We start from the raw sequence: 21,173 nt of genomic DNA, 5'->3' as shown, positions 1-21,173 counted from the left end.
TATTACAATGTGCACCTGTCACACATAGACAGGTAGCGGACAGGCACAGTGACACTGCGTGCGCTCACGTAGGTACGTGGGTGCACTGTGAACAACAGGTAGGTAGGTATATGCAGTACTGGGTATTACAATGTGCACTTGTCACACACACACAGACAGGTAGCGGAAAGGCACAGTGACACTGCGTGCGCTCACGTCAGTAGGTGGGTGCACTGTGAACAACAGGTAGGTAGGTATATGCAGTACTGGGTATTACAATGTGCACCTGTCACACACAGACAGGTAGCGGACAGGCACAGTGACACTGCGTGTGCTCACGTAGGTAGGTGGGTGCACTGTGAACAGGTAGGTAGGTATATGCAGTAATGGGTATTACAATGTGCACCTGTCACACACAGACAGGTAGCGGACAGGCACAGTGACACTGCGTGCGCTCACGTCAGTAGGTGGGTGCACTGTGAACAACAGGTAGGTAGGTATATGCAGTACTGGGTATTACAATGTGCACCTATCACACACAGACAGGTAGCAGACAGGCACAGTGACACTGCGTGCGCTCACGTAGGTAGGTGGGTGCACTGTGAACAACAGGTAGGTAGGTATATGCAGTACTGGGTATTACAATGTGCACCTGTCACACACAGACAGGTAGCGGACAGGCACAGTGACACTGCGTTCACTCACGTAGGTGCATGGGTGCACAGTGAACAACAGGTAGGTATATGCAGTGATGGGTAATGTGCACCTGTCACACACAGGTAGTCACTGAATGTGCTGGGCCTGGCAGTGGCACACACAGTATGAATTATCAAGGCTCTCAACATGCAACACAAGTGTCAGTGGGACACATAGAAAAAAAATAGATCACAAGAACAAGATTAGCTCTCAAAAGAGCTGTTGTGGGGTGCTATTTTAGCAATAAGAATCAGCAAAGAGCAAGCTAACAAGCCTACAAGAGCCTAACTAATCTTTCCTTATGAGTGACAGGGCTGCTCAAATCTGGATTCAGGAGACATCCGGATAGTTAAATCCAGATATCTCCCAATTACCTGTGCGGGGTGGGTGGGGGTCAATCTTACCTGTCTGAAGTCTTCTTCGGTCGGTCCCTCGGCACCTCCCACGATGCGGTCCAAGCGGCGGTCACGTGATTACAAACACTTCCTCCTTCCGGGTTGAAGGATGAAGTGTTTGTAATGACGTGACGCGCGTGGAGCGCATCGTGGAAGGCGCCAAGGGACGGACGAAGAAGACTTCAGACAGGTAAAATTGACCGGAACTTCCGGAAAAGTTTGCGGTTCTTCGCAATCGCGAACCACCGGAAATTCGCCGGGAACCGTTTGCCGGCAAACCGTTTGGGCCATCTCTACTGCACAGTGCATCCTTGTACTACATGGAGGGGGAGCCCTGCCGCAGAGCAGTATTCATTATTAATGTCAAATATTTTCAGAGGGTCCCAGCGCTGGATCAGAAGAGTGTATGAAGATTGGGGAAGCTTCATTTTACTGAGGTAAGTATCTAGCTTTTTTTTTTTTTGCTTTTTTTTTGTTATTCACTTCTGGCACATTTTAAGTGTTTGGGATTTGTCACCCTCGCATGAATTATATCAGATCACAGTAAGGGTAGCTGAACAGTATTTGAATAGGTGGTTATGTGACTATGCAGCATCCACAGCTAGAGTTTTGTTTTATGTTGAAGAAATCCATGACAGCATGGGGTTTTATAAAAAGAATCCTTATTGCCATATTTCTCTAGCTATCTGGAGCACGACACAGGCACAAATTTACCATAGACGCCCAAATTTCCCACCACCGATTTTGCATGTATGCCTGGAGCCAGGCGTTTGCATTGGTAGGATAGAGTCCAATGATTTCGAATCCCTTGTCTGTTCACCGCTGAATTTTAATTGACAAATCAGGGCTAGTGGTGTGCAGGTGGTTGGCGCCTTCATTTTTCAAAGCAATAATAGAAATACTCATCCACTGTAATGTATATTGCAGCTGGCAAGTAGACTTATTGGATGAAAGCTGTATTAAGCCTCTTGTGTAGAGATATTTACAGTATAGAAGTGACATGTCTGTAATATGCTGGTGCACCAGTCTTTGGGGTCTTTTCACTAATGGCCTGTAAAATGTTTACATGCATTGCTGCTATACTGCACATTACCCCGTTTGCATAGCACACGTTACACAAGCAATGTGCGCACCGTGTGTAACATGCAAATTGTGTCCCGTGCATTACGTTGTTTGCGTAATGCCTGGTACATTTTATGTGTGCTGTCAGTGTTGTAACTACAATTCATGGAGCCCTCCAGCAAAATTTCGATGAGCCCTCCCCTAATATTCACACCCCTTCCCTTGCCTCCCTTTGGTGCCCTTCACAGCCTGGGGGCCCATCTTACAAGGGTCATAAAACAATTGTGGCCATCATGATCTTCACACCCATCACAAGTGTAGCCACAATAACACCTGATCTGAAGTATAGTCCCCTGTATAAGAGGAAGGGAGGGTTATTAGTTGGGGCCCCCTACAGCTCTGGGCCCCATGAAATCACAGAGGCTACTCCCCTCTAGTTATGCCCCTGTGCCCTATCTGTGCAAGTACATTTTACCATGTCTTTCTATGCACATAAACTAAAGGGCTTGATTCACTATAGCGTGCTAAGTGTTAGCACGCCAGTGAAAAGCCACTTAGCAAGTGCAAACTGGCTTTGCACGCGCTAATATGCGTGCAAACTTAAAACGTAACGTAAAGTTTCGCGAAGTTTTGCACGCACCGCTTCAAGTGCAAAACCAGCCGATTCGCATGCTAAGTAACGTGATAAGCATACTTTGCATGCGAAGCAGCTGATTTTGCACTCAATACTTTACGCACGCTAAAATAGCACGCGATCAGTAACAGCTTTGCCGTGCAAATTACTTAGCACCTTAGTTTGCATGTGCAAAGCTTTTAGGCTTTTAGTGAATTAAGCCCAAAGTAAACAAGCTACAAAAATAAAATGTTTGCCTTTAATCCTTTAATATCTACAGCCAAGTTCAAAACATTAAGCCGCATCTACACGAGTAGATGCGGCCGCGATGCTCCTTATCAATCGAGTCGCTGATGCAGGATCTCCGACAGGACGGATCTCCGCACCGCCGATTCCCTGCTCGATCTCCGCGAGGGGACAATGGCAGGGAATCGTGCGGGAGATAAGCGGCGCCGGCGGGGATGAGCGGGGAATTGAATGCGGCGCACGCGCAGCGAGTGGGGACGCGGCGGGCACGCGGAAGAGGCGATCCGGCGGCTAATCAAGCCGCCGGATTGCTGCAATGTCCCATGGTGTAGATGGGGCTTTAGAGTTCTTGTCAATAGAAGTAGAATTTCCCAGCAAGGTTTGGCTTGCCATGATGGAAAACAATGCTGGCTAGGAGCTGGGACTCCAGCGCTGCTAGCTACTTCAGTGATTCTACAGGGCTGGCAAGCTGATCTTGTTAATTAGCGTAGTTAACTCCCTCCTCTAGGCACTTTTAACACACTGACTAGTTGAGCGAATTCTGCTGTAAAATACAAGTGGCAAACACTAGAAAATACACAATACAAATTTCTGTTTGCTCAGAAGCCTGTGCCCAGAGGCGGTAATTCAGCAACAATTGCTGGTTTCTACAGATCAAAGGAGTTTACCGTCAAATGTGTTGACATTATTATTTCCCCAAACTTCAATCCAGCCGAGTAACTTCTGCTTACATTTCTAGTCTGTGTGACTGGGGGAAAAAAAAAAAAAGACAGTGATAATACTGCTGCCTTTTTATAAAAGGGAAAGGTACAGGCTGGCATTTCATTAAAGTGGATCTGAACTCTTGCACAGGACAGAAGGAAAACATAGAGAGTTGCACCGTGTATGTATTTAGAGAATTTAGCCTGCCTAATAATAATTTGATCTCTCAGCTGGTTGCCTCAGCTAATTTGTAAACAGGATGTTAACCCTATGTCTACTTCCATGAAAGCAAGAAGTAGACACACTGCAGATTTATTGCAGGATTTGTATCATCTGTAACAAGGAAATGTTTTTATTTAACCTTTTATCAGCCAAATAAAGTAAAATTTTATTTGGCTGCAGGGCCAAACTTTTCCTGCCGCTGGAGAAATGTGCCTTCCTCAGCCTGGCAGGATCAGCAGTGTATGCAGAATGGGCGGTAGCGAGCTTTCAGTTATCTGTCCTGAAGGCTGGGTCAGCTTCTTCTTCCTCCACTGTGGCTGTGATGAAATCCCGACATGTCTTCTCGGTTTCCGATCACATGATATGACATGTGATTCGGATCCAGGAGACCGTGACAGCGTTACAGTGCCACCCGGTGGTTGAAGAGGGATGATGGTAGAGTCTCTTTCCTCACTTCTCTTCCACCACCGGGTGCTGCTGTGACACTGACACTGTCTCCTGGATCCCAATCACACATCATGTGATCGGATGTGATCGGGACCCAGAAGACCTGCCGGAAGTTCAGAGCCACCAGTGGAGGAAGAGAAGAAGCCATCCGGAACAGGTAACTATAACTGCTTGTTTGGCTGCACTAGGTGTGATTTGCCGAAAGAGGTTAAGAATGCAGCAGCATTTTTCAAACGAAAAAAATTATTTGAAGCTACAAATGGGTTAAAGAGACTCTGAAGTCTCTTTTTTTAACCTTTTTTTATTTAGTCCTGTTCAGCATTAAATTCTAAGTGGATTTGCCGCATTCCCGCAGCAGGACGAGTGTTTTATCTCAGAGAAATAGACCTGCAAAGTTTCACGACTTTGCAGGTCGCAGATTCTGCTGCCATGGGGAGGCAGAGCTTTACGCTGTAGCTCTGCCTCCAGTGCAGTCAATCTCCGCCTCTCCCCGCCCCTCTCAGTGAAAGAAGACTGAGAGGGGCGTGGAGATCCGGAGATCGGTGGAGATTGACAGAAGTAGAGGCAGAGCTGTACGCTGTACCTGGAAGGAGGATCTGCAGAGCCCAGGAATTTTGCAGGTCTATTTCTCTGGGATAAAACATTAGTTCTGCGGCAGGAATGCGGCAAATCCACTTAGAATTTAATGCTGAACAGGACTAAATAATAAAAAAAAAAAGTAAAAAAAAAGAGACTTCAGAGTCTCTTTAAAGCTTATTATGCTATTGCTTATCTTTTAGAGCAGAGAGGAAGTTCTGAGTTCAGGTCCGCTTTGATCAAGATCTTTCTTACAAGTGCTTCTCTCTCTCTCTCTCTCTCAGACTACAATAACTTATTTGAACTTGTTCATGATAATAACAAATCTTGGCACTCCTTCTGTCCTATTTCTCTTTTAATATAGGCAGGTTGATCATCTAATTATGCAACTGTGTGATTCAGAATGTCTACTGTAAAGTGATTTTATGATGCATTACAAGTACTTTTTTTCCCTGTGTATTTTTTAATTAAATTTCTGCATTCCCTGTCACTGTCTTCCAACTTGTATGATACTGGCGCGGTGACAAGGCGGATGAGTAATAGTGCCAGGGAAAACAAAAAAAGTAAATTAAAGCCCTGCTTCAGCCTCCCATTTTTTAAATACATGTCACACTACATTTGCATTAACGAGCAGTGCACAAAGCTTTATGTATTCCGTGCCTGTGCTTCTATCAATCAATAAATCATATTTAAAATAGCTTCATTTTCAGCTCAGATGACAGTGTAATTTTATTAGTAGACAGCAGTCCAAACTCCTCCCCCTAACCCCAAGGTTAAAGACCAACTCCAGCCAAAAAAAATGTCTGAATGGCAATACATATATGTAGTCTAGGCACTGTGTACAGTTAGATGAATATATAATGTTTACATCTGGTACATCATATTGGAAAGAACAGACTCACAATTACTGTATATCTGTAAGTAGCATTTCCTTATTCCTCCTGAAGCTGAAAGCATTGTGCCCACCTCTTCAGCCTGGTTAACTCCCCTGCCCCTCCCTCCCCTGCTGTCTGCCTGCCTGCCTGGATCCAATTACTTTACTTTTCACAAACTGTAGTACAGAGAAAAGACAGGGAAACTGCAGCAGCCTGTCTTATCATGTCTGTTTGCTATAATTCTTATTTCAGATGTCTGTCTGTCTGCCTAGATTAGATCACATGGACATGAGGGGTGGAGTTATGACATCAATCCCCCTGCATCCTTTGCACCTATGGGTTGGAAAGAAAAAGGGGTGGAGTTTTCAAGACCATATGTGGAATATGGGCCCTGGGGGTGAGAAAATCACACTAAATAATGTGTGCGTTTATATATCTTGGCAACTTATTAGGTTTGAAGGAAACTGTAATTTTTCATTTAGGTACTATTTAACTACTTTTTCCTCTCTAGGCCAACTTTCTTGTGCCTTTCCTTACATGTGCCCCTCCCCTTCTGTATTGTGTAGGCGGAGGCAACCCTCCCATTCTGTGGGCAGCCCCCTCTTCTGTCTGTAAGATGCATGTACCCCTAGCTATCATGTACAGCTCTCCTGAGTAGCAGCTCCCCTCTTTCATGTACTGCTACATATTTGATGTTGTTTTATTCCATTTTTTAGGGCCCATTAAGAATAGGCCCAAAAATGCACCGATCCAGCGGGGCGAAGGCGCACGTGTAAACGGATCTTATGTTAAGCATAGGATCTATTTACACTTGCTACTCACAATGGAGAAAATGCACATTCCCAACCGGCAGGATTTTTCCGGAGCCTGCATATGCTGTGGATGTGCACGAAATCAGTGCAAGACTATGGAACATGCAGTGTCCGTTCTCTCACTAGGCTGTTTCCCCCATTGTTCTGGTTCTCTTTACCTGTTTTGTGTCCCCAGTTGCCATTTTGGTCCTTTACATGTGCTGACACCGCTGCTGGGCTCAAGGACAAGCGCTGATAATGGAGTTCTGGCAGAACCATAGGGCTATCATTAGATTGAAAAAGACCAATGGGAATCCTCCCTAGGACAAGGGAAAGGGAGAAGCCCTCTTACGAAAATGTAATGCAAAACAAAAGTTTGCCTTCTTAAAACAGAAGGTATTTGTGATCATTTAGATTGGAGTGAGCATACGATGTCTCCCATAATGCATCACTGCTGAATATGCAAATCATCCTTTGTTTACCTTGTAAACTAAACACACCTCCAGACCCACTGGAATGCAATGATTTGTTAATTGCACAGAGCCACAATAATCCAACATGCATACAGACTGTGGAGGTGTGTTTAGCTTACAGGGACAACAAAGGATGATTTGCATATTCAGCAGTAATCTGAATTATAACAAATACCTTTTGTTTTAACAAGGCAAACTTTTGTCTTTTATTTAAACTCAATGTGCTGTGTGTGGTAGGAATCGGTTGCTTCCAGAAAGGAATCAATGGTTTTAGAACATTAGGAAGAAATGTGCAGGGGCATAACTAGACATCACTGCCCCCCCCCCCTCTGCGAAACATTGGATCCCCCCCCCCATAGGCAATCTATTATACCCCCAGATCTACTTACTCGGGGCTTCCTCCAGCCCCTTGCAGCAGACAAGTCCCTCATCGCAGCTCTACTCTCAGTACATACATACACACACAGCTGTATTATTTTACTACATGAGAGCACATGCTACATGGAGGGACAACAATGACATGCTGAACATAAGATAAAGTATTCACTGTAACTTTGGCAAAACATTCAGAATGTCACTGATTGATACTGTTATTACAGAATCTTGGACTCAGTATGAGACAACAAGCTCTCAATTAGGCAGTGACAGTTAGAAATCAGTCTAATGCTGGGCATACATGGCTTGTTTTTGATGCCCCTGGTGCCCCTGATGAGTTACAAGCCGGTAACGAAATCGATTGGGCGGTGGTGGACGTACCAGGACGAGTATAATGGACCCCGGTGCGGCGTTTTGAGCGCAGGATAGTGGCAGCCATGGGTGGAGGATAGTACGACATCGTGCCATGCCTGGCAACGGGGGAGAGACAGTGAATAAAACTCTATGTGCAACTAACAGCCTGGACATGTGAGTGCAATATTTTAATAAAAGTGATTTTAAAGTTACAATATTACGCTATGTGAGACTTTTCTTTGAGGTCTTGCAACGGAGAAAAAACATTATTGGGCAGCATTGACACCAGGATCCTGAGAAACCTAGGCTTCCTGGAATAGTGCATGGTTGGCCAGTCTAATAGTGGCCAATACGTCCGGTGAGTCTGTTCACTACTGGGTGTCTATGGTGGAGGTGCTAGCGACATTTGATGCAAGACATATTAAATAAGAAGATATAGAAACAAAGTCAGTTGAAGGGTGTGCGCTGAGCAAATAATATAGTGAATGGATAAAGATAAGAAGATAAAGATAAGAAAAACGAGCGGAACATAAGAGAATCGACTGCAGATTCGAGCAGCGAAACAATTGAACAGGAGAATCAAGCGATGACCAGAGAGAAGGGGGTGACTAGCAGCAACCACAGCAGGAAGGGGGAGGCTAGCAGTGATGACAGCAGGAAGGGAGAGGCTAGCAGCGATAACAGCGGGAAGGGGGTGACTAGCAATGAAGACAGAGGAAAGGGGGTGACTAGCAGTGACACAGCAGGAAGGGGGTGACTAGCAGTGACACAGCAGGAAGGGGGTGACTAGCAGTGACACAGCAGGAAGGGGGTGACTAGCAAAAAAGACAGAAGGAAGAGGGAAACTAGCAGTGACAAGAGTGGAAAGGGGGTGACTAGCAGCAGCAATCAGCGGGAAGGGGGTGACTAGCAGCAACAATCAGTGGAAAGGGGGTGACTAGCAGCAATAATCAGCAGGAAGGGGGTGACTAGCAGTGATGACAGTGGGAAGGGGGAAGCTGGCAGTGACAACAGCGGGAAAGGGGAGGCTGGCAGCGATGACAGCGGGAAGGGGGAAACTAGCAGAGACGACAGCAGGAAGGGGATACCTACCAGCGACGACCAGAGGGAAGGGGGTGACTAGCAGCAACCACAGTAGGAAGAGGGAGGCTAGCAGTGATGACAGCAGCAAAGGGGAGGCTAGCAGCAACCACAGCGGGAAGGGGAAGGCAAGCAGCAACCACAGCAGGAAGGGGAAGGCTAGCAGCGATAACAGCAGGAAGGGGGTGACTAGCAGCGATAACAGTGGGAAGGGGGTGACTAGCAATGATGACAGAGGAAAGGGGGTGACTAGCAGTGACACAGCAGGAAGGGGGTGACTAGCAGAAAAGACAGAAGCAAGAGGAAAACTAGCAGTGACAACAGCGGAAAGGGAAGGGGAAGACTAGCAGCAACGGCCAGCGGGAAGGGGGTGACTAGCAGCAACAATCAGTGTGAAGGAGGTGACTAGCAGCAACAATCAGCGGGAATGGGGTGACTAGCAGCAATGACAGTGGGAAGGGGGAGGCTGACAGCAACAACAGCAGGAAAGGGGAGGCTAGCAGCAACCACAGCAGGAAGGAGAAGGCTAGCAGCAACCACAGCGGGAAGGGGGAGGCTAGCAGCGACAACAGCAGGAAAGGGGAGGCTAGCAGCAACCACAGTGGGAAGGGCGAGGCTAGCAGCAGCCACAGCAGGAAAGGGAAGCGTAGCAGCGACGATAGTGAGAAGGGGAAGACTAGCAGCATCCACAGCAGGAAAGAGGAGGCTAGCAACAACGACAGCAGGAAGGGGGAGGCTAGCAGCAACCACAGCAGGAAGGGAAAAATTAGGCGCGACCACAGCGGGAATGGGGAGGCTAGCAGAAACCACAGCAGGAAGGGGGAGGCTGGCAGCGAGGAAAGTTGGAAGGGCCGGACTAGCAGCAACCACAGTGGGAATGGGGAGGCTAGCAGCAAGAAGGTGGAGGCTAGCAGCAACCACAGCAGGAAGGGAAAGGCTAGCTGATACCACAGAGGGATGGGGTTGACTAGCAGTGACAGTTGGAAAGGTAGCCAGGAGCCAAATCAGCAGGGGGTTGCAGCTATTTTCTTCCTTGCTGGACTGCATGGAGGTGGGACATCAGCATGGTGCTGGCAGGCAACTTTGCTTCTGTAGAAAAAAAACAACGCACTACCAGTATATGCTGTTCAACCGCCATTAGTTTATTTAAACAATTGTTAATTTATTGGTTACATATATTGTATATAAATAAAGCAAATTCAAATGAATTCACCAATAGTTGCATACGTCCACATAAACACAGCTAGACCACAGTGGAAATGGGGAGGCTAGCAGAAACCACAGCGGGAAGGGGGAGGCTGGCAGCAAGGATAGTGGGAAGGGGCGGACTAGCAGCAACCACAGTGGGAATGGGGAGGCTAGCAGCAAGAAGACGGAGGCTAGCAGAAACCACAGCGGGAAGGGAAAGGCTAGCTGACACCACAGCGGGATGGAGTTGACTAGCAGTGACAGTGGGAAAGGTAGCCAGGAGCCAAATCAGCAGGGGGTTGCAGCTATTTCCTTCCTTGCTGGACTTCATGGAGGTGGGACATCAGCATGGTGCTGGCAGGCGACTTTGCTTCTGTAGAAAAAAACAACGCACTACCAGTATATGCTGTTCAACTGCCAGTAGTTTATTTTAACAATTGTTAATTTATTGGTCACATATATTGTATATAAATAAAGCAAATTCAAATGAATTCACCAATAGATGCATACGTCCACATAAACAGAGCTAGACCCAATCGGGTACAATCGAGGTATTCCTCAATATTTTCCAAAGCTTCTTCTCGGAGCTGGCTGGCTAACTAATCTTCCAAGGACTCATGGGGCGGGGCCACATGTGGGGGTAGGTCATGCTATGTGGGTGCGGAGCTACATAATACAGGGGCAGAGTCACACAGCCTATTCAACCCTCCCCACTGCATTGCTACGTGTCACGCAGCAGGGGGAGAGAGGGAGGACTGTACAGTTCCTGTGCAACTGTTCATGCCCCAGACTCTCCTCGGGCTTCATACTGCTGTCCTCTTTTTGCCCAGCCGCCCCCCCCCCCCCTCCCAAAGGCTGACCTGACAGTGATCAGGCCACCAATGTTGCTGTTTGCTATGTCTACTGATATACACTACAGTATAGATTTTTAACCAAATGTGCATGCAGAGAATACATGTGACAGAATCTCTGTAAACTTGGATAAAACCTTCACCCATATATTCTAGCAAGTCGAAAAGGAATCGCACACCATTATAGAGGTGATGGACCAGTGTGCAAATGCAAAAAAATCCAGAGGGTCCGCACACTCAATGATCCATGTTCCAGGTTTTATTCAAATATCATGACACAGATCCACTCCATACACCAACGAATCGTTTTGGGGCCCCGTGGGGTCCCCTTTGTCAAGGTAACAAGATACAGAACAGTGTGAATCTGTGTCATGATATTTGAATAAAACCTGGAACTTGGTTCATTGAGTGTGGGGACCCTCTGGATTTTTTTTTTCATATTTTCTAGCAAGTCACTAAACCCAACCTGATCAATTTTTTTGATCAATATTCGGACTCTTTGTTGGCTGACTATCTATTTTTTTCCTTTTTATTTTGATTGTGAAGAAATTGCATTAATCTATTGAAAAGTAAAAAAAATGTCCAGAAATAATCCATTAGTTGCATGTTGAGCTTATTGCGGCGGTTTGTGTCTCAATGCTGTGGGATGTCACCGTTATAAGCTAAAAGAAGATCTGATCTGTGTTAACTTTTAAGTTTTTGTCTGGAATTCTATGGGGGTGTGTTTTGGATTGTTTGAAACCACTAATGAGTGTGGTGTGCTACATTCTTTGCAGTTCCCCATCAGGTCCGTTCATTAGCATACTAAGTGCTGATTGGTTTGACCTTACCTTTTTGTATATATACTGTATGTGCTGCTGTGTGGCGTGAACAAAGTCAGCTGCCTGAAATGGTAGGCCATAGCCACTTGTACGTGCTTTTAACAATCCTTGTGGAATAAAGTGGACTTTTATTGGACTCGTGCTGCTGGATCCTTTCTGGACATGTATATTGTACAAGTCCGGTTGGTAAATGGACTAATCCTCTGCTGCTCCATACCATTTAGTTGACATAAGTTGGATGCTACATCACATATATAATTGATGATCACATTGATCAAATACATTGATCATTACACTGATCAAAGTTTTAAAGGATCCTTAGAAAATCTTGTAATGTATTCCCATCTGCAGACAGAGCAGGATGTTGTGTCTGGTAGAAATAGTGCACACGTTCCTCTGCAGGACTCTGATGCTCCGATCAAGGAGGATTGGTGAATCAACAACACAACAGCATATAGCTGCATGAGAAATCTTTTCGGAAAAGCTAACATGTCCGCCAGCCCAGGCTTGCTTAGTGTGATCTTTCTTACATTCTTACCAATCACTTTGTCTGTATTTTGTGATAAATAGAATTCTCTTTTTAGTACACAGATGAGAGTTCCTGGTTACATCATACAAACCTCAGCCTTGGAGACGCTAATCGATTATTGACTCACATGTGATGTCAATATAATTTAGTAAAATAAAAATGTAACCCACTTCCTGCATGCTAGAGGAGTATACGCTTCCTGAAGGTGGCCACCAATCATCCAATCTTTTTCATCCAATCTTACCATTTCTATGTAATATAAGGAACTGTCTACATTATCCATTCACTATATTCACTCAATTTACCCTTATATTACATAGATTTGGTAAAATTGGACAAAATGCAGACATAAAAAAAAACAAATGTCGATTCCGGTGATCCCTTTAAAGGGCAACTGAAGCAAGAGCTATATAGAGGCTGCCATATTTATTTCCTTTTAAACAATACACATTGCCTGTCTGTCTTGCTGATCTTCTACCTCTAATACTTTTAGCCATAGACCCTGAACAATCCTGCAACAGATCAGGTGTTTCTGACATTATTCTCAGATCTGACAAGTTTAGCTGCATGCTTGTTTCTGGTGTTATCCAGACTCTACTGAAGCCAAATAGATCAGCAGGACTGCCAGGCAACTGGCATTATTTAAAAGGAAATAAATATGGCAGTCTCCATATTCCTCTTTAGTTGCCCTTTAATGACTAACTGTACATGGTTGATGCAAGCTTTCGAAACGTTAAGTTTCTTCTTCAGGCATTATACAGGACTGGATCAGAACTGTACAATCAATGTACGGTTCTGATACAGTACGGATCACAACCGTACAATCAGTACGGATTGTACAGTTCTGTATAGTGCCTGAAGAAGAAACGTAACGTTTCAAAAACTTGCAATAAACTAGGGCAGTTTTTAGGCTAAATTGCACCCAGGTCGACTGTGTGAAAACTGTTATTCCCCCTCCAGGTCGCCATGGAGGGGGAGGGGGGACCGAGGTGTTTGTGTGGGTGGGGGGGGGGGGGGGGAGCAGGGGGGGATGCTATTTCAAAAAATATTCTATTTTACCTCGCTGGAAATGCTAATCTTATTCCTCCAGCTTGCCTTTACTATTAACACAGGAAGAAGTAATCATTTTATCTGGACAAAGCTGACACATGACACAATGACCCATAGCTAATAAAGCTGGAGAATAGACCCTGAGGCGATCTTCTCTCCTGTTCAAATAGCCACCTTAAGTGCAGTGCAATAACAATATTCAGCTTGATTTATATCTGTGGTCCTTGACAGCCAATCACATATTTACTTTAACTTCCAAGCCAGAACTAAATAAATGGCAGGTAGAATGTGAATGGCTACCAGGAGTATAAATTATAGACAGTGATAAAACGGTTAGCTCAACTTTTGCAAAGCTTTCCATAACCTGCTAAAACTGGTCTGAAAAGCATTTTCCAGCAAGTCTTTGCTGCAATGTCTAATACTGTACCTGTCCTACACTAGAAGATCCGGACTAGCAAACAATCAATATTTACTAATGCAGCCATTGATCTCATACCCCTTCAGGTCCATGTTTACTAAAATGATTGAACCTTGATTGATGGGGCCTCAATTTTAGTAGATTTTTGTTGGAGGCAATCTGTTTTTATAGAATATACTACTTAATCTTATCTATTAAAATGTTGCATGGTGTATAATGGCCTTCAAAGGGAAATTCCACATTTGTTATAAATTGGTATAAACACAGATTGCTGTTTCAAAAGTCTTTTGTAATCTAATGTTATTAAAAAAGACTTTCATGCAGTGCCAAACTTATGCTTATATTATCAGGGTGGTGGACTACAAAAGATACTCCGAGAACACACAATGGTTCTCAATGGATGGTCTGTGTTATTCAGGCCGAGCACCAGCTGCAGTCACTGTAGAGAATAGTACATCTCACGGGTCATAGCCTGGCATTGTTTTATGAGATTAGATCAGAACCTCTGCTCTCCCCTTAGCCCATCCCAATGGTGCCAATCTTAAACAATCCCAATTTTCCACTGGGGGTGCATCAAGCTGGTCTCAGAAAATGGCCTGAGAGACAATCATTGGCCAATCAAACCTGGATGTGTGTAAACACCCTAACAGCAAGAAAAGTCCTATCCTGTGGTGACTGGGTTCCTCTACAGATCTTGCAGAGGACACTGAAGAAACCTCTAGTACACACTTTAAATTGGCAAATTACTTACCAGTTTTACCACCTCCACGTGGTATGAGGGTCAACAGATATTAAATACTATGAGCAGATTGTGTAAGTAAATCTCCATTCTACATGGAGGTGGTAAAATTGAGGGGGGGAAATCACAATCTTTACACATAAATCTTCAGTTTCTGCCCACATTCAAGAGGCCTGTGAGAAATGTAATCGGGAAATTCAAAGACAAGTTTTAAAACTGACTTTAACCACCCCATGACTCCACATTTTACCTGGAAAAATTACGGCCTTCCTTATGGAATCTATCCCACGGTTTGATCTTATTTGGGATCCATGGTCAGTATGGACATTGCTTCCACCCCTTAGCAGGGTTCTGGATACACTTGGTGTTGTTCTATATTCCTGTACCTTGTGTAGTATTTTATCTACATTCTGCATTGAGTTTTGTGATTGCCGTGTGGTATGCATGCTACAGTTGTGATATTGTTCAGAACTTGTTTTGTACTTTGTCTTCCGTATGCACTTTTCTTTTTGAATAAAAAAAAAGGGAAGCTTTTTGAACTTTTTTTAAAACTTTCTTTTTACTTAATCACCTGATTGGAAATCCACACACATACTCCAATGGATTTTGAACCAATGAAAATCCGGGCTCTAAGGAACCTGACACAAGCGTGCCATGGCAGAGAAGAATACTGGAAACTCTAAATGCTGTGATATGCATTTATTGAATCAGATCAGTGGCATACCTAGGGAATTTGACACCCGGTGCTGATTATTTACAGACATCTCCCCCAAAAAATTCCCTCACCATTTTCTTGATGGGAGAGTTGACGGGTTGGGGTGCCAAACATGTTCCTGCAAATTGTGGTGGATTTTTGGGGAAAAGGAGTTGTCAAGAAGTGGATGGAGCTAACTGTTATGAAACTTTGTACTCTGTACAGTGCTGCAGCAGATGTCAGTGCTATATTATATTATATACACAATTATAATATGGTAGGACATTAGACTATGCCAATGGTAGGATTAGTTTGTGAGCTTCTCTGAGGAGTCAGAAAAGGGGGACATATGAAAAAAGGGGAGATGCATAGGAGGAGGGGGGGGGGGGGGTAAAGAGGTAGAGACACAAGACAGAGAGCCTGTTGGGATAGGATACATGGCAGGAAGGACTCTCATCAGGACTGCAGACATCACCAGTGCTGTTTGGCAGAGGAAAGGGTCATGGGAGAAGACAACAGGGTGGGAGCAGGGGCTGGGAAGAGATAAGATTACCAGAAAATTGCCTGGAGCTTGCTGCTCTGCTCACTACAGAAGTCGGCTGTCGGCACCTGTATCACTGGCTTCTGCAACTGCAGACTGCCCTGCATTATTGATTAATTACTCTGATCAGGATAAATAACCAGTAGTCGAAGTCACTCTGGCATTACAGTAGCCAGTGCATATGGCTACTAATAACAAGCAGTTCTAAAGCACTAAACACATCCTGCCACCTCTCCCTGCTAATGTCCCAGCTGTAGCACAGCAATCATTCACTTTACTCACCCTGCTGCTCTGCACATTCACTCACTTACAGTATGTGTGTAGAGAGCAAGGAAATAAGTTGCCCATGGGACTTGAAGGGGGAGGAGTGCTGCATCTAGTGCAGGAAGTAGTACAGTCCCATGCACTGACTGCTGCTATTTCCCCGAATGTTGCCTGAACTTTGAAAAAAGTGAAAGGTGGCTGAGCACCAGAGTAGCACCCCTAGCCATGGATACATGCAGGGCTGTAGCTACTAAGAGAGTAATCATCCTATAGCTAAAGTTATCACAGCCCATCATGCTTTATACTGTAGACACTGCTGCTTAGCTGTACAATGATGCAAAGAGAAGAGCCCCTTTTATGTTTACTTGTTTTTGTTTTCTGTTGCCTGTTTAGTTGGATACACCTGACATTACTTCAGAGTATGATTTAAATATATTCTAAACTCTAAAATCTAAAAAATTATTAGTGTTGACACACTTGTCATAGTCGAATTCCAACCTTGTTCTGAATTCTGCTGATCAGAACCTGAATCTCTGTACATGCGCACCCTCGTGGCCGTCTAACATCACCTGCCGTGCACGCACATGTACACGGGTTCTGATCAGCAAAATTTGAAACAAGGTACCAAATTAAAATATTTTGAATGCGTCAACACTAATAATGACACTTTAAGAAAAAATATCTTTCCATTTCAATTTGTAGTCAGCTAAGAATTTACAAGATCTGTATTTGTTTACAACCATGGCAACTGGACTCTGAAGTACAGGCTGTCCAGAATCTTCCATCTTGCTGCAGGAGAAACTAGCCACATGGGGCAAGAGCTACCAATACAAATTATCAACACCTCCACTTATCCATTGACTAGCAAGAATTACCAACTCCTCCACTAATCTATTTGACTGGCAGAAGGTTTGATAACTAGCAGGTTGTTTTGCAAACACTGTGGAATGTCTGTGTTTTATATGCAGACAACTTGTTAGGGAGTTCAGCCTCCTATCTGCCTGCCGTCAAGCACCTTTGGGCAGCACCTGACATCATGTCAGGTCCAGCAAAACGCAATACGATTGTTGCCTCTCCAATACAATACAATACAATGCAATAACATTTCTATAGCGCTTTTCTCCAATAGGACTCAAAGCGCTTAGGCTCTCTCAGATTCAGTAGTTGGTAGTAGGATGAAGTATTCACACAACAAAAGTTATATTTCTGCAAATGCCAAACTGAACAGGTGGGTTTTCAGTCTAGATTTAAACACCTCTAGAGATGGAGCTGTCCTGATCTGTTGAGGTAAGGAGTTCCAAAACGTAGGGGCAGCATGACAGAAGGCTCTGGGACCAACAGTTTCCAAGTGGACTCTGGGTATGACTAGATTATTAGAACCTGTGGATCTGAGAATGCGGGGATTGCTACGCAGCTGCAACATTTCTTTCATGTATCCAGGGCCCAGATTATTCAGTGATTTAAATGTCAGTAGGCCGATCTTGAATAGAACCCTCCATTCTATAGGTAGCCAGTGAAGGGAGGGCAGGACTGGCGTTATGTGGCAGTGACGGGGTTGGTTGGTTAGTAGTCTGGCAGCAGTATTCTGTATCAGCTGTAGGCGGTACACAAGGAGTCAGCAGGAGCACCACAACAGGTCAAAGATGGTGTGCCACGATCTCAGTCTCTGTGTCCCAAGAGGCTCACTGTAGTCAAACTCCAACGATTGATTGGGCACCACACAAGGATGTAGTAAATAAGCTCTTTTATTGCATCAAGCAAATAGCATAAGCAATGACAGACGCTGTTTTGGGCATAGCCCTTTCTCAAATTGCATTAGCCACAGCGCATACACACGTAAATTGCCTTTACGGTAATTAACCTACCCCAGTAGAAAACCAATCAGTGTCATGCTGGGCGGGACAAATGGCGGACCTGATATGCCAATCAGTGTCATGCTGGGCGGTACAAATGGCAGACCTGATGGGGAACAGGTAGCTTAATATGCAAATCCCACAACAAAGCTATTTACCTGCCAGGTGGGAAGACAAAGCGCTGTCCATACAACACAAAACAAGCACACCTGGTGTCCCGGACCTTGCGTAGAGAGGAAATGATGAACAAATGTTATAGAAGGGGTTATCCGCCTCATAGCCTACAGCCAAGAATTAGAGCAAGGCGGAAACTGACTGGTCCTAGATTGCCTTTTTTTGTCTACCTTCAGTGCCTTCTGTGATTCTGTTTCACCTCTCATTCACAGACACTGGCAGATCCTTACTGATGGTTTCCCTGACTGGTGTTTCTACTGGGGTGGTTTATTTGAAGGCAATTCACGTGTGTATGCGTTGTGGCTAATGCAATTTGAGAAAGGGCTATGCCCAAAATCGCGTCTGTCATCGCTTATGCTATTTGCTTGATGCAATGAAAGAGCTTATTTACTACATCCTTGTGTGGTGCCGATCCATCCTTGGAGTTTGTCTCCACTGTCCATGCTGAGCGCTAGCAAGCGCCCAGCTGCTGCATGGGAGCAACTGACAAGCAGTGAATCCACCTTCTTCAGCCTTCCATGTGAAAGTAGCCTTAGGGCCTTTTTCAACTAGAAGCGCATCTGCAGTGTTTCCCCTGCATTCTGAAAAATGCATTCTCATTCAGTTGAATGAGAATTGCACCAAAATCGCTCAATGTTACTGCAATTTTGCTGTGATTCGCATTCCACTGAATGAGAAATGCATGTTTCAAAACGCAAACACAATGGAAACACTATTAATTCGCAGCTAGTGGACAAGGGCCCTTATATAGATGGAAGTTTCTTTGTGCAATGTGTGTCACAGCATGCAGCCATACTATTAGACATGAGCACAGCAACAAACTAAATGTCAGTTTTCATGAAAAGGCAAGAAGAGCCATGAACACTCCCTGTGATCGCTTCAAGAATCCAATCCTGCAAAGTCACAATTTAAATTTATTTTTAATCAACCTGAAACGAATTGGACATTTGAAGTGATGAGGAAATATGACAAGCCGCTCCCCACTGCACATCTCCATTAGTAAATCACCCCCAAGTTGTTTTTCAAACAAAATAGTTTAGTAACAGATAAGGCAATAACTGTTTCACATACATTTGTTTATTTTGCTCTAGAATTGAGTCAAAAAAAATATATATCTAGCAATTAAGTTACTGTAATAAAATTATAGTGATAAGCCAAAGACAAATAGATAACCTGAACACTACAATGTAAATCAACTATAAGTTTACCTCTAAGAAGTCTTCTTTAAAGGACTGCTATCGCAAAAAATGTTAACATTTAAAAAAAAATGTAGATATATACAAATAAGAAGTGCTTTTCTCGCAGAGTAAAATTTGCTATAAATTACTTTTCTCCTATGTTGCTGTCACTTACAGTAGGTAGTAGAAATCTGACAGAAGCTACAGGTTTTAAACTAGATCATTTCTTTATAGTTGATTCTCAGCAAGGATTTTATTCTTTATTCCAAAGACATTACCTGAAAAGGATTTATACAATGATGCTGACCAGCCTCCCTGCTTGTTGCAATTTTTTTGGCAGTTGGACGGAGCAACTGCCATTCACTGCCACTCCCTAAGTGCTTTTGAAACTAAACAAAACCCTGAGAATCCCCCATGAGGAGATGGGCTAGTCCAAAACCTGTCGGTTCTGTCAGATTTCTACTACTGACAGCAACATAGGAGAAAAGTCATTTATGGCTCATTTTATTCTGGAATAAATGCACTTCTTATTTGTATGTGTTTACAAGTATTTTAAATTTTATAATTTTCTTGATAGTAGTCCTTTAAACTGAACTGGTTTAGTTAAAGCAAAGTGTGTAGAGGGCTAAAATCGAGACAGGTCACTTTGGCTCATACTCTTCCCCGCGCTGCGCCTGGCCACCTCCATAGACATAATGTTATCTCTATAGCAGTGCAGCAGTGTAATTTGGGTGCCGGCAATAGCCGAACCCTGATTGACTTTTCCCACCGAGTTGCAATGACTCGGAGGGGGAATAGTAATTAACTCTGCCCGGAATTTCAGCCGCACTAGGGTGAGCCGTCATTTAGCTCACCCTATGCCAAAGTGACTGGGCAGCAGAAAGCCATGTACGCATAAAGTTATATATATACTTACCTTAGAATTTGAAAGTCTCTAGATGGCTTAGAGGCTTCCCAGATCTTCGCAGAGTCCACTGTTCCAGCATGGGGTCCCTCTGCATCCATGCCTTTTTTTCTCTGAGCAAGTCACTCTAAAAGGCATGCGCAGACCTTACTTGCACATGCTCAGTCCAGGTGCACTTGTGTACAGCCATGCTTGCGACCAGAAGAAACCTATTCGACATGCTGATGCTGAGCAGGTAAAAAAGGACCCAACGCTAGAACTGTGGGCAGTAGGAGGATCTGGGAGGCCTCTGCACCATCCAGGGGCATCCCACTACTGAAGTAAGTATCTATCACTCACGTGGCTTAACAGTGTCAGGTTAGGGGGACGGTTAGTGTTAGGGGGATAGTATTCGTTTTTAGGATAGATGATAGTAGAGTATTGCTATTATTATATTACAGATATTCTAAAAATAAGCATTATCCAGCAACTAACACAAGAATATGCATTTCAGTGAGATGCTATTCACTCTCAGTTGATGTTAACTTTACACAGATATATGAGCTTGGAAAATGGATCAGTGAAACGTAGCAGTTTATGCATTTCACTTTTCTAATGCCAAACTCCCCCAAAAAATAACATAACATTTGCATCAGCTTTAAATTACTAGCATCACTTCGACCATATTTAATAAGTAGCGATATGGTAAAAACTTAACCTAACAAGATACGGTAGTTTTACTAGAGAACCTGAAACTGGGGCTGTCAAAGCTTTGAACACAACTACCGGTGAACTAGATCAGCTACTAGAAGCTGTAATTTGCTACTCCCAACTATTGCTTCCTGAGTAGGTATAATTAGCATATTATGATGTATTTTTCTCATCACTGCTGATCACACATATGGTAGTAATTCAAAGAAACTAAAAAGGGTCACAGGAGTGATGGCAACAGCAGCAGTGGTAATGTACATGTACAGGCTGCTAGTTAAAGGATACCACAACTGACATGTGGCATAATGAGATAGACATGGGTATGTACAGTGCCTAGCACACAAATAACTAGGCTGTGTTCCTTTTTTTCTTTCTCTGCCTGAAAGAGGTAAA

This window comes from Hyperolius riggenbachi, chromosome 2 (genome assembly GCF_040937935.1).
Source record: "Hyperolius riggenbachi isolate aHypRig1 chromosome 2, aHypRig1.pri, whole genome shotgun sequence".
NCBI classification, from domain to species: Eukaryota; Metazoa; Chordata; class Amphibia; order Anura; family Hyperoliidae; genus Hyperolius; species Hyperolius riggenbachi.
The sequence above is the reverse complement of the archived record's forward strand: the minus strand, read 5'-3'. Positions refer to the sequence as shown.